This window comes from Crinia signifera, chromosome 5, assembly GCF_055691185.1.
Source record: "Crinia signifera chromosome 5, ASM5569118v1, whole genome shotgun sequence".
Lineage (NCBI taxonomy): Eukaryota > Metazoa > Chordata > Amphibia > Anura > Myobatrachidae > Crinia > Crinia signifera.
In genome coordinates, this window is record NC_139221.1 from 274,448,096 (window position 1) to 274,461,701 (window position 13,606).

Genomic DNA, 13,606 nt, shown 5'->3' on the forward strand with positions numbered 1-13,606 from the left:
TGGGCCTATATGATTTTAGTACCACAGTGGTGTGCCACTGGAACAAGTGCTTAGACAAGTACGGTGACTACAGTATTTGGAAAAAAAGATCTGTACCTAGACCATACTATTGATTATATGTATATTGTATGCATTAATTGAATAGGTTCACTCAATGAGGTGTTGTTACATTATTTATTAAACCACCCTCACATAATGCTATTCCTACTCTTCTACAATAACAAAATCTTATCATCTATTCCATATTCAGAATGGTCAAATTTGTGACATTGGCTCTTGACCCTGGTCACAACTAATCCAGAGTCTTGATAACATTTAAATGAAAATGATGACATTATAATTCAGCTGTGTCTTTAATCTCCATCTTTATGAGTCATATAATCATGCTTATGTTACACAGATACGTTTTCCTGACAGCTATTTCTCCAGACGTCTGACTATACCTTTATGTCAGACACTTGTCACCTCTTTAATATCACCATGCACTGCGATATGTCATTGCAGAGCTTAAACTGCAATCATTACATTTTTTTTGCTGGCACAACAAAAATAACAATCACACAGCAAACACAGCAGTCTTATACTATTTATACTGAATGCTACATGTGCTACACTGCTCCATTACTGTAGTGATGCTACAAATTAAAATTGACCAAAATGAGCTAGAATATATTAGAAAGATGGTTCAAAGATCAAATAGCAGAAATGTTAGTCTTCCCGTCACAGCTTTTTTTTGTTATAATTCATAGTTGTATTGCATAATTTTGATAGTGTTTGGGGATGGCGACAGAAAGTGCTAAATAAAAGGGTGTGTCACCCTGCAACCCACCCCCCTGAATCCACCACTGGCTTTGTCTTGGGATGCAGCTTCACTGGTTTCAGCAGCATGAATTCCTTAGTCATCCTGAGTAGTCAGAGGGTTACTTAGATGACTGATATTCAATCAGAGTAACCAATACTACATCTCAAGGTGCCGCAGTGGGCACATAAGCCTGCAGTGGGCAAATTTCTACTACAGCTGCCTCCTGCTGCTTTTTCATATTTTAGCACAGCCACCTTGTGCGAAGATGCAGCAGATGTCGCTAAAGTCTCCATATCTGAATCAGGCCCACTGTGTATAAATACGGCTAACAGCTGCAGTTCTTAGTCTTCTCATTTTATTCTAAGGAGGGAACACACTGCAGTTCTTCTCAGCATGTCTATAAATATATGCAGTGCCAAAAGTTTAACATTGTGTTTGTTGGAACCCGGGCCCCTGTTGTGTCCTTAATGGCTGTATTATTATTAAATGTATCTCTCGCTGATAAACAGCGGCGTTATGTAGTGCATGGCCAGTAAAATAAAGTGGTTCCTACATGTGTTCTTCCCCAGGCAATGTTGCAGTTTTGTTAAGGAAATAAGTCCAGGGCCTCCTTGAGACATTGCAGGCTTTATTATTGGGGCATTGTTGTTTGGGCCTGTGGCAATGCCAGTAGCCTTTATGCCCCTGTCTGTAGATGTTGCACACAGTGCCCCTGCAGGTGGCCAGATCATACTATTTTGCGAGCATGACTTTAAATCTTTGGCAGCAGGCTCTACTGAAAACAGTATGTCTATGATATAAATACATACATCTGCTTTGTCATTCTGCCGCTTTGTCGCTATGTCACTGGGGATGGCCATCGATGGCAATAGTGCAACTGGCCATCGATAGTGTAAAACTATGCAATGGATGACCATCAATGTTTTTAAATATTGATGGTCGTCCATTTTTTTTACTGATTGGCCTGCAGGCCAATCAAAACATGGGGACGAGGCTTCACATGTGTCAGGGGGCGGAGCTATGCTCCATCCCCCAGCCTTTTGGGGGGAAAAAAAAAATCAAAAACGGAACTATTCGTTTATGCTGGACATCGATGGAGGGAAACCATCTGGTTCTCCCCCATCGATGGCAAAACTACTCTACTTCGGCCATAAACCATTGATGAATTCAAATCATTGATGGTCAATTGCCATCCCTATGTGTCACTCAGCTGATTTTGAGTAGTTTCTAAACTTCTCTGACATGGGGCCTTATTCTAGTTCACTCTTTCTGACAAAATCCTTCTTAGATGGACAAAACCATGTGCACTGCAGGTGGGGCATCTGTTACTTGTGCAGATAGAATTAGATTTGGATGGGGTTTTACTTTAAAGTGAGATCTATATTGCAGTGTAAAAATAAAGCAGCCAATATTTTCCCTGCACAGAAACAAAATAACTCACCCAAATCTAATTATCTCTGCACATGTTACATCTGCCCCACCTGCAGTGCACATGTTTTTGTCCATCTAAGAAGGATTTTGTCAGAAAGAGTGAACTAGAATAAGGCCCACGGTTCAGGGCCATAATAATAATCCAAAAATTATTAAGCCCCATAGCAAAATTTCTGTGTGTTGGATGCAGCAATGAAAGTGAGCGCCCACTCATACTCATAGACTTGGAGAAGTATTGACACCCACCACCTGGGAACATAACCATTTATCCTTTCTTATGATTATACCTTATTATCAACATATGTAGTATGAATGGAGAGAGATAAAGTGGCTGGAGGTAAAGCACCAACCATCCACCTCACTCTCATTTTTCAAACACAGGGGCAGATGTATTAAGCCTTAAAAAGAGATAAATGTGAGGATGATAAAAAGTGATAAAAGTCCAGCCAATCACATCCTAACTGTCATGTTATATTATATGATGTGTTTGAAAAATGACAGTTAGAATCTGATTGACTGGACATTTATCACTCTTTATCATCCTCGCTTTTATCAATTTTTGAAGCTTAATGCACCTACCCACAGCCTGTAATGTGGCAGCTAGGAGCTGATTGTCTGGTACTTTATCTCTGACCACTTTATCTCTCTCCACAGCTTAGTACAAAGGGCCTGATTCAGACCTGAATGCATGGCTGCAAATTTGCACAATGGACAATTATCGATATGTGCATGCGTACGGTTAACTTTTTCTAAAGGCACGGCGACAGCAAGCTGATTGACAGGAAGTAGGCGTGCGGGGGTGGAACCGGCCGTTTTGTGAGAGTGATAAGAAAAATGCAGGCGTGTCCCGAAAAACGTTGGGAGTGTCAGGGAAAACGCTGGGAGTGTCAAGGAAAATTCTGGGAGTGTCACGTAAAATGCTTGGAGTTTCAGGGAAACCACTTGGGAGTGTCAGGGAACATGCTGCGCGTGTCAGCGAAAATGCTGCGAGCAGCGGTGTGGCACGCTGCGAGCAGTGGTGTAGCTAGGTGCCACGGCGCCCGGAGCAAGGGCATGTTTGGCGCCCCCCCCCCCCAATTTGTAGTAGGTGAGGCTCCTGCGCAATGAAAAGGGGGCGTGGCCTAACATTACACCACATGCCGTAATGCCCATTACACGTTATACCAAACACCGTAATGCCCATTACACATTATGCAACACATATATAATGTCCATTATATATAATACCACACACCGTGATGCCCATTACATATAATACCACATACTCTAATGCCAATTACACCTTATGCCACACACCATAATGCTTGTTACATATTATACCGCACACCATCATGCCCATTACACATTATGCCACACACTGTAATGCCTATTATATATTATGCCACACAAATGCGGTTTACCTAAATGCTTGTTGCCAGAAGTTACATGCACGATGCCAGGGGTTTCAAGCTCGTTGCCATGGAAAATTCATGCTAGTTGCCATTGGGGATCACATGCTCCTTTCCCAGAGGGTTATATGTGTAATACGCCCATAGTAGATAGTCCTTTCACATAATTGTGGGGGGAATCCCTGCTGTAATAACCCCATTATGGTTGTAGTTTAGTTACCCCCATTTGCCCCTTGGCAGCAGCAGGGCAGACAGGTATAAACTCATAATCACCTAATTACAATCGAGCCAGCAGAAGAAGGGGAGCCCACCCCCTATGTTTGCCGAGTTCTTTTATTAAACTAACAGCGGGGCAGGGAGGATAAAGAGAGGAGACCAGCCCCTATAATGTGTCCTGAATTTGCAGAGTTTTGCAGCGGAAGGGGTAAGAAGGGCAGAGTGGTGCAGCAGAAGGGCTTGTGGAGTCTTACCCTCTGGTGTGGCGCATCTGCCCACTTCGATCTCCAGCTCCTGTGATCTTCAACGCTGCCCAGGATGCTGAGCACCGCTTCAGGCTGCGCACTTTGTCCAGGGCTGTCCTTCTGCTGCAGACGCCGGCGGTTTCTTCACTAACTGGCAGTGCAGTGAAGTGCAGGGCTGGCGGCGCCCTGCATGTCACCCGGGCCCCGGCACAGCGGTAAATAGTGAGCGGGTGGGAGAGCAGGCAGGGCTGGCGGCACCCTGCTTGTCACCCGACACAGTGGTGAGCGGGAAGGCGGGAGCGGCTGGGGGACCAGGTAGGGCTGGCGGTGCAGGGCTCGGAGGCGATGCAGGCACGGCTCCGGCGCCATTTGATCTTCCGGCGCCCGGAGCTGGTGCTCAGCCAGAGCCACCCTCGCTACGCCTCTGGCTGCGAGTGTCAGGGAAACCACTTGGGAGTGTCAGGGAAAATGCTGTGAGTGTCAGGGAAAAGGCTGTGAGTGTCAGGGAAAATGCTGCGAGTGTCAGGCAAAATGCTAGGAGTGTCAGGAAAAATGCTGCGAGTGTCAGGAAAAATGCTAGGAGTGTCTGAGCATTTTAGGGAGTGTTTGTGACGTCAGCAAAAGGCCAGATATGCCTTTATCCATCCCACTGCCAAGAAAGTCTTGGGTTACGCAGCGTCTGCAAAGTGTTGTGGCCAGGGGGAAAAAAAATCATTCAATGGTGGGCCTGTTACGATGGGTTTTGGATGGCTAAGAATGGATTTGTAGCCGTACACATCCAAATGTGTACTTGATTCCCAAGGCCGGTATCCATTCTAGCAGGGCGATGGCTTAAATAAATGGTGTCCGATGCGAAATTGCAGCTGTGTGTTCAGGTCTGAATAAGGCCCCGCCCCCAAGACCCTTTATATACTTAAAATCAGGAAAAAATAAAGTCCGGTCCACAAACTGCCCAAACCAACTTATGCCACACAACTACTACCCACCCCCACCCACCTAAAAATGCCCATTTGAGGATAAAAGTTCAGTTTTCAAGGTCCATTAAATGTAATTGTTTCATCAAAACTGGGACACACTGTATACTATAGTTTCACCCCAAACCGGGGGCACCTAAGTATTGCATATCCTAGACTTGAGACCTTAACTCTAATGCAGGCTTCTAAATACTTCTATTTAGCTGGATTACCATCTGGCTCTATAGTGTAACAAAGTTTTAAAAACCCTCTTTGCACCTCTACATAATCCTACTTCTATGTGTCCCGGGGGTACTTTAGTGAGTTCCATTTAAGCAAAACCATTACTATAATTGTGTATAAAATATACCTGTGAGACGCTATATATTTTCTATTGAAGTCATATGAGTTAAAAAGCATAACATTTAATATCAGAAATTCTGTTTTCAATTACGGATTACGGTTCAGTTTTATATATGAAAGTTATTCTTTGAGATTTCACATTGAGAAATTGTCCCCAGGAAACGACAATATAAATAAAATGTACTAATCTAAACAGATTTATCTTCAGTTTTGCTTTGCAAACACTTCACATTTGACAAACGGCAAAACAAAGGTTCTTAAGTAAAATGTTCCACTGTAACGGCTGCATTGTGAATGTAAATACAGCGCACAGACAGTGCAGATATGTATGAGACTATGGGTGTGATTCAAGCTTCAAAAGCAGACTTCTTCTTTAATGGACAAAACCATGCTGCACTGCAGGTGGGGCAGATGTAACATGTAACATTAGAATTGGCTGAGTTATTTTGTTTCTGTGCAGGGTAAATACTGGCTGCTTTATTTTTACACTGCAATTTAGATTTCAGTTTGAACACACCCCACCCAAATCTAACTCTCTCTACACATGTTACATCTGCCCCACCTGCAGTGCACAATGTTTAGTCCATTAAAGAAGGAGTTTGCTTTTGTAAACCAACCTGAATTAGGCCCTATGTGCAGGACAGGAATGTTTAGATCACCCCTACTGTGTCACCTGCCGCCCAGAATCCATCACAGCATACAACTTCCTACAGCCAATGTTCTAAGCAGTGCCCTCTCACTCATGTACAACACAGGTCCAAATGACCGGCATTAAATAATGCTGAGGTCCAAATAATGGCCATTATACGATGCTGAGCGTCATCTGACAACGATTATACCAAGCAGATTATAATATATGCCCTTTTTTTGATTACACTATGTCAAGTATACAGTGCAGACCCTGACCACTCATGTGGTGCTTCCATTGCAGAGAGAAGAGTTTTTGGGTAATGACATTTGGGGGGTGATTCAGACCCGCTCGCAGTGGGCCCCAATGTTTGGGGTTTGCGGGATGCGTTCGAGTACACAACCTCTTGCACGCTAGTGAGGGGATTCGGCGGTGAGGGTGGGCAGGCATTTGGTGGGATTGCCGGTTGGCACTTACCTGTTCGTTAGGCTGCAAGTATACCCAGCCTAGCGAACAGGTCTGAATCAGGTTGTTGCATGTGCTGGTAGCAACTTCTTCAGTCAACTGCAATTAGAACTCAATGTACCTACAACAATGATGAACGTCTGTCGAAGGGATACAGTGATTAGGTCTACAAAAACTAGGTCGACAAGCATTGGGTCGACACCACTAGCTCGACATGCGGCAAGGTCAAAATGGGTTAATGTCGACATGGGTTTAGGTCGACATGAGTCTAGGTCGACCTGACATTAGGTCGACACAAGCATTAGATCGACATGGGCTAGGTCGACAGTCAAAAGGTCGACATGGGGTTTTTCCACTGTTTTTTGAGCCAACATATGCTGACAGGCGGTATTTTATGCCCTACCATCCACTAGGGCGTGGTGGGAGAATAAAATAGTGTGCCGAGAGGGTAAAAAAAAAAAAAGAAAAACCCCATGTCGACCTTTTGACTGACGACCTAGCCCATGCCGACCTAATGCTTGTGTCGACCTAATGTCATGTCGACCTAGACCCATGTCAACCTTGATCCATGTCGACCTTAACCCATGTCGACCTTTCTGCATGTTGACCTTGCTGCATGTCAACCCAATGCTTGTCGACCTAGTTGTAGACCCAACGATCACAACCCCTATTGAATATCACTAGAAGATAGCAAACAATGAATATAACAATTCGTTTTCACAGATTCTGAAAGACACCCCTGTACCGTGAGTTATCTTCTCACACCTACCTCTAAAACCAACCCATAGCAAAACATACCACATTTAACCTATATAATACTTGCCAACTCTCTCTCGCTGTCAGGGAGACTCCCTGAAATATTGGCAATCTCCCTGACACCTGGAGGAGTGTTGCAATATCCCTGATTTTACCTTACCCATATTATGCAGCTTTTATATTAAAAATAAATCAGGGACATATTACTACAAAGAACCACGAATGCTGAATAAGCAATGAGAGAGCATAAACCCCTGATGGGTTCCCCAGGTTACGCTGGAAGGTCACCTGACATGTTAATAGGATGGGCACAAGGCCTATCAGAAGTGGTGGGAGGAGATAGACAGGGAAGAAAGGGCATGTGATACCAGAAGAACTTCCTCTGTCCAGAAAAGCTGTGGAGAAGGCAAGACCTGTTCCTGCAGCTGACTGGGTAGTACACGTGTTATATAAAATCTAACCTCTTTCTTCTTTCTTATCAATCTTTCCCTGTTTAGGCTGTCTCTTTCCCTTCACTCTTTTTCCAGCTTTTACTATCTTTCACTGCACCTCCCTCGATATGCCCCGTCCGCGCCGAGTGTCTCGCCCGCCCGCCCGGCTGGCAGAGGACGCCTACCTGGCTTGGGGGGCTGCAGGGCCAAGCGGAGCCATCCCTGGTGGTTCCAGTGGGGACCGGAGGGGTGCCCGACGCGGCACTGTGGCTCCTGAGCGGGCCGCGTCTCCAGCCGCGACGGCCGCGGCGCCGGCCTATGACGCGGCCAGACGCCGGGCCTCGCGTGTTCAGCGCGCAGGCCGCGGCGGCCGCGCTTCACGCGGCCAGCCCTCGGGGGGGTCGGGCAGGGGTAGAGCCCGTGGCGCAGTGACGCGGAGTGGCGGGCCAGGCCTACGCCGCCCCGCAGCTCCCGAGGCTCCAGAAGAACAGGCCTCTAGAGGCCGCGGTAGGCAGCAGCCACGCCGCAGTGACGGGGGGTCGGGCACGGGTAGAGCCCGTGGCTCCATAGAAAGGAATGATGGGCAGGGCCCCCGACACACAGCACGTGGCAATAAAGCCAGTGGCCCCACAGTGAGGCCTTCCAGCCGGGCTCGCGCAGGAAGGTCAGGGGGTCAGGTCAGGCGGAGTCAGAGTGCCAGTATGGGCAACAGGGACAGGGTCACTGTTCGCGCCAGCACTACTGTGCCGGATCATAGCACAAGACAAAGGGGGCTTCCCTCTGGAACCCCTTCCCCTCACACTCCCGCACAGGGCAGAGGTCGGGGGCGGGCTAGGGGGGTAGCACAGGTGCAAGGACAGATGGCGGGGGGACAGTCAGGCCCTGCTGGGCTGGCAGGTGTCCCTCTGGGGACACCTAGGGGTAGGTCCCCTTTACACATTGCCAGCCGCCAATTACTCAGGCGAGCTAGGCTGTTTCCTCTGCGGTCTTCATCTGCACCAGCCCCAGCGGCAGTGGCAGCAGCCACTACCCCTTTAACAACTGGGGATGGGGGGGCGCAACAGTTCCTGACGCTGCTGTCCAGCTTGATGAGTCAGGTTAGCCCTCAAGGGGGGCAGGTGTCCGCCTCTAGTCAGTCTGCTACTGCCTCTTCCGGTGCGATTAACCCTCCTCATGCAGTGGTGGCGGGTCCTTCCACTTCTCACCAAGGGTCTACACCCCTCACGTCCGTGGCGGTTGTCGCATCCGGGACTCCTCCAGTGGGGACAGTGGATACTTCGGCCGAGATGAGCCTCGTGCCAGCGAGAGGCGCTGCAGGTGGGTCAGCAGCTAAGCGTAAGCGGCGCAGGCGTAGGGCGCACACCTCATCCTCCTCGGGCGGGTCCGATTCGGGAACGTCCGAGGGGGAGGGCGGCCGCAAATCACGCAGGAGGCGTCGGCACCGACGTCGCCGACACTCCAGTTCTAGCGGGAGCTCTGGATCACCACTTTTCCCTAGGGGGCAGGTGGTTCAATGTGAAAATACTGCGGTGCTTAGGGGTCTGCGACGCAGCGTACAGGAAAGAATAAATGAAGGGAAATATGTTAGTTTCTTTTCCATGACGGCACAAGCCGAAAAGGAATACCGGGCAGCCAAGCGCCGAGGCGGTATAGGGGAGGAAGCCTTCTGCACCTATCACCGGTGGCAGGCGGGCATGTTTATGTTCGCGGCTTGCTACCTGGAGACGAGGCCACAGGAACACATGAATATGGTGCGTTACATGCACATGATTCATCAAATGTTCCTCTCGGAGGCTGACTCATCATGGCGCTCCTATGATGAAAATTTCAGGCGCAAGCAGTCGGGATTGCATGTCATGGCATTCGGGTGCAAGGACGTGGAGATCTGGATGGGGCCGAAGCCCTCTTCAGCTCAGGTGTCCACACAGGTCTCCACCCCTCCCCCGCGAAAACCCCAGCCTCCCTTTCGAGGGAGGGCGGGGGGAACCCCCGCAGGTCGTTGCTTCGCCTTTAACGGTGCGGGCTGCTCCCTCGGGGCCACCTGCAAGTTCAAACATGCTTGCTCCAAGTGCTGGGGCAATCATCCTTTCAAGGATTGCAGGAAAGGAAAGCAGGGAGGGGCCACCCAGGCTGCAGCAGCCGGGGGTGCACCTCACTAAGGCCCCTTCTCCTGTGCGGGTCGACCGCTTGGCCAGCTGGCTGAGTAGGTACCCGCGTAGGGGGGAGGCTGAGTTCCTGGAGTCCGGGTTTCTCCTGGGCTTCCGCCTCCCTATACAGGGGAACATCATAGCCCACGCCCCCAGAAACTTAAAATCTGCTATCCAGATGCCCGGGGTAGTTTTAGAAAAGGTGGCCAAGGAAGTGAGCCTGGGTAGAATGGTGGGTCCATTCCCGGCACCACCTATCGAGAACTTAGTGCTATCCCCAGTGGGGGTGGTCCCCAAAAAAGCCAGCGGCAAGTTCCGGCTCATCCAGCACTTGTCACACCCCCTGGGTACATCGGTCAACGATGCCATCCCTGAGGACTTGTGCCGCGTGCGGTACCAGTCGTTTGAGGAGGCGCTGGATATAGTGCGCGGCCATGGCCCCGGGGCTCTGATGGCGAAGGTGGACATTGAATCGGCCTTCCGCCTTCTCCCGCTACACCCGGAATCGTTCCGGTTCATGGGCTTTCGCCTCCCCACGGGTTTCTACGTGGACAGGTGTTTGCCTATGGGCTGCTCGATTTCTTGCGCCTACTTCGAGCGCTTTAGCAGTTTCTTACACTGGTGCGTAGTGACAGGCTCGGGCGAGTCGGGAGTGGCCCACTGCCTGGATGATTTCCTGTGCGTGGGACCCGCAGGATCACAGCGGTGCGGTCTTATCCTGGCATACCTGCAGGATCTTTTTCAGCACTTGGGGGTTCCCATAGCGGTGGACAAGACGGAGGGGCCAGTATCGTGCCTGTCCTTCTTGGGCATCGAGATCGATACTGTGGCAGCCTGCTGCCGCCTTCCGCTAGACAAGCTGGCTAGACTTCAAAGGGCGGTTAGCCTGGCGTTAGCCACGGGAAAACTCCAGTTGCGCCAGCTTCAGTCTCTACTAGGGCTTCTGCACTTTGCCTGCAGGGTAATACCCATGGGCAGGGTGTTTTGTAGGAAGCTGGAGAGATCCATGGCCGGGGTCAAGCACCCCCTGCATTACGTCCGCCTGCGAGCGGAGGTGAAGAGGGACTTGCGCATCTGGCTTGCCTTCCTGGAGCAATTTAATGGGGTCCTTATTTGGCCAGCGAAACCCCGCACCAATGCGCAGTTGCAACTGTATACCGACGCTGCGGGCGGGTTTGGCTTTGGAGCCTTCTTGCACGGTTCTTGGTGCGCCGCGCCATGGCCCGTCGAGTGGTTTGCCGAGGGCCTCACAAAAAACCTTTTGCTGCTTGAGCTGTTTCCCATCGTAGTCGCCCTGGAACTGTGGGCAGAGAGGCTCCGCGACTCTAGTATAATATTTTGGTGTGACAACTTGGGAGTAGTGCACGCGGTGAACAGACAGGGCTCAGCATCCATGCCGGTCGTTCGCCTCCTTGCGCGGCTAGTACTAAAATGCCTGATGTTTAACATCCAATTCATAGCGCAGCATGTACCCGGAGTAGAGAACTCTGTGGCAGACGCATTTTCCAGGGCCGACTGGGTTAAGTTCCGGGCCTTGGCACCTGATGCAGATGTGGTTGGTGAACGCTGTCCCTCTTATATTTGGCAGATGATCAGGCCGGAGTGGAGGGGCTAGCCATGCGGGCTGTAGCACCGAGGACGCTCCATTGCTATCAAGCAGGATGGCAGGAGTGGGAGCAGTTCCGACTGTCCGCATCGCAAGCAGGTAAGACACCTGAGGCGGCCATGGTGGCTTTTGTGTGGAGTGCATACTCCTCTGGTCGCTCTGTCGCCTCCGTGCGCAGAACTTTGGCAGGGGTGTCATTTTTCTCCTCTCTGCAGGGTAGGGCGGACCCGTCACGGTCATTCTTGGTGTCCAGGGCGTTACGGGGTTGGCGGAGGGCTACGCCCGTTCTCCCGGACTGCAGGCGCCCTATTGATATGTCGTTACTTCCAGCATTGCTGGACGCCCTGGTGGACATTTGCTGGCCTTATTATGAGGTCCTGCTGTTCCGCACGGCGTACGTAATGGCGTATCACGGGGCCTTCAGGATTGGGGAGCTGGTGGCCCCGTCAAAACGGGCGCCCTCACCTTTGACCGTGGACGATCTGGTGGTCCAAGCTGATTCGGTGCTATGTCACCTGCGACGTTCCAAGACGGACCAGGCTGGGAGGGGGCGGTGGCTGTCCTTGCTCCCGTGCACGGTGGAAAGGGCGTGCCCTGTGACGTTGGTCTCGGCCTTCGCCCAGGTGCGCCCGGACCTCCCGGGCGCATGGCTGATACACGAGGATGGGTCACCGCTCACCAAATACCAATTTTGTCATGTATTGGGACGGGCGCTGGAGGCCACGGGTCTCGATCCTAAGGAATTTGGGTCTCATTCCTTTAGGATTGGGGCGGCTACCTCGGCGGCTGCGGAGGGCCGCTCCGACGCAGAGATTCAAGCTCTGGGTCGATGGCGCTCGGCAGCATTCCGGAGGTACATTCGGCCAGCTTTATCTGTCTCTTTCAACCTTGGTCAACTGGACGCATAAGCGCTCGCCAACTTCCAGTGGGGGCCTTGAGGTGTGTTTTCACATCCGTCTGGGGGCACAATTCGGCTATAATTACAATCTGGCATGGCGTACTTGTTAGTTTACTCCAGACGGTGTGTTTTGTGCCTCAAGAGCTGGTCGGCCAGGGTTTTTTCTCATTCCTCTCTCCTAACAAGTGTGATGAATGCATGGCATGCAACATTGTCGACAGCCTTCTAACCTCTATATAAATATTTCAGGTCGACAGGACGTTAAGTCCATATGGATGATTGGACATTCCTTTGTCTATTGGGCTTCCAGGGCTAACATCGCTTCTGATATAAGTGTGTTTGGTCGAGCTGGGGAGGTTAGGTGGCTGGGTGAGAGAGGCATGCTGTGGGGAGGACTGCAGGCGGGGCTGATTCGAGCCCTGCGAAATTTTGGGGTCCCGAAGGTCATCATATTTCATCTGGGTGGCAATGACCTGGGGCGGGTAACCGCTCTTGAGCTACGCTCAGTGATTGTTCGGGACCTCTATTTTATTTCACGGTACTTACCGACATGCAGGTTAGTGTGGTCCTCCATTATCTCCAGGATTGTGTGGAGGAATGCTGTGTCCTGCCCCCGCCTGGAGCGTTCACGGAAGACGGTGAACGCTGCAGTTGAGAGGTATCTGCTGACCAGTGGCGGGGGTGTTATTCGCCATGAAGCCATCAGCTTTCAGCGGAGTGCGCTGTATAGGAGCGATGGCGTTCATCTGAGCCCGGAGGGCGTGGCTCTGTTTTTAGGCGATGTTTTTAGTTGGTTAGATGCACAGTGCTGAGCGTTTCCTACTTGGTGGCGGTGCTGCGGCTTAGGGCCTAGCTTTGGCTGTAAAGAACGGTCATCCTTGTAAGATCTTGATGTGTGTGTGTAGATAGTGGGGTGTCGCTCTCTCCTGACATCGATGGTCATCGGCCATGCTCCCGCCCGGGGTGGTGGTCACCACTAGCAACGAGTGGATGACCGGGGAGAGCGATCACCAGCGATGGTGTGTATGGTAACATCTTTAACCCCACTTTCCTATAATGACCGTTCTTTGGTGCCGCCACCATTATATATATATAGTTTAGTTTAATTGTCAAATAAATTTGACATTCATGTTTGAAACGCCAGCACTTGTGTCTGTGTCTTTTTTTATTAGATAAGTTATGGTTTAAGGTTTAGGTTAAGTTATGGGTGAGTGGAAGCGTGGACCTGGGGGATACCTGATGGGGAGTTTAAGAACCACGAATGCTGAATAAGCAAT

At 50.3% G+C, this 13,606-nt stretch overlaps 1 protein-coding gene across 5 annotated transcripts in view; it reads right to left on the bottom strand.

Annotated features, from left to right (window-relative positions):
* Positions 1 to 13,606, bottom strand: part of DPP6 (dipeptidyl peptidase like 6) — a 1,240,611-nt gene that overhangs the window by 94,283 nt on the left and 1,132,722 nt on the right. The window lies entirely within an intron of this gene.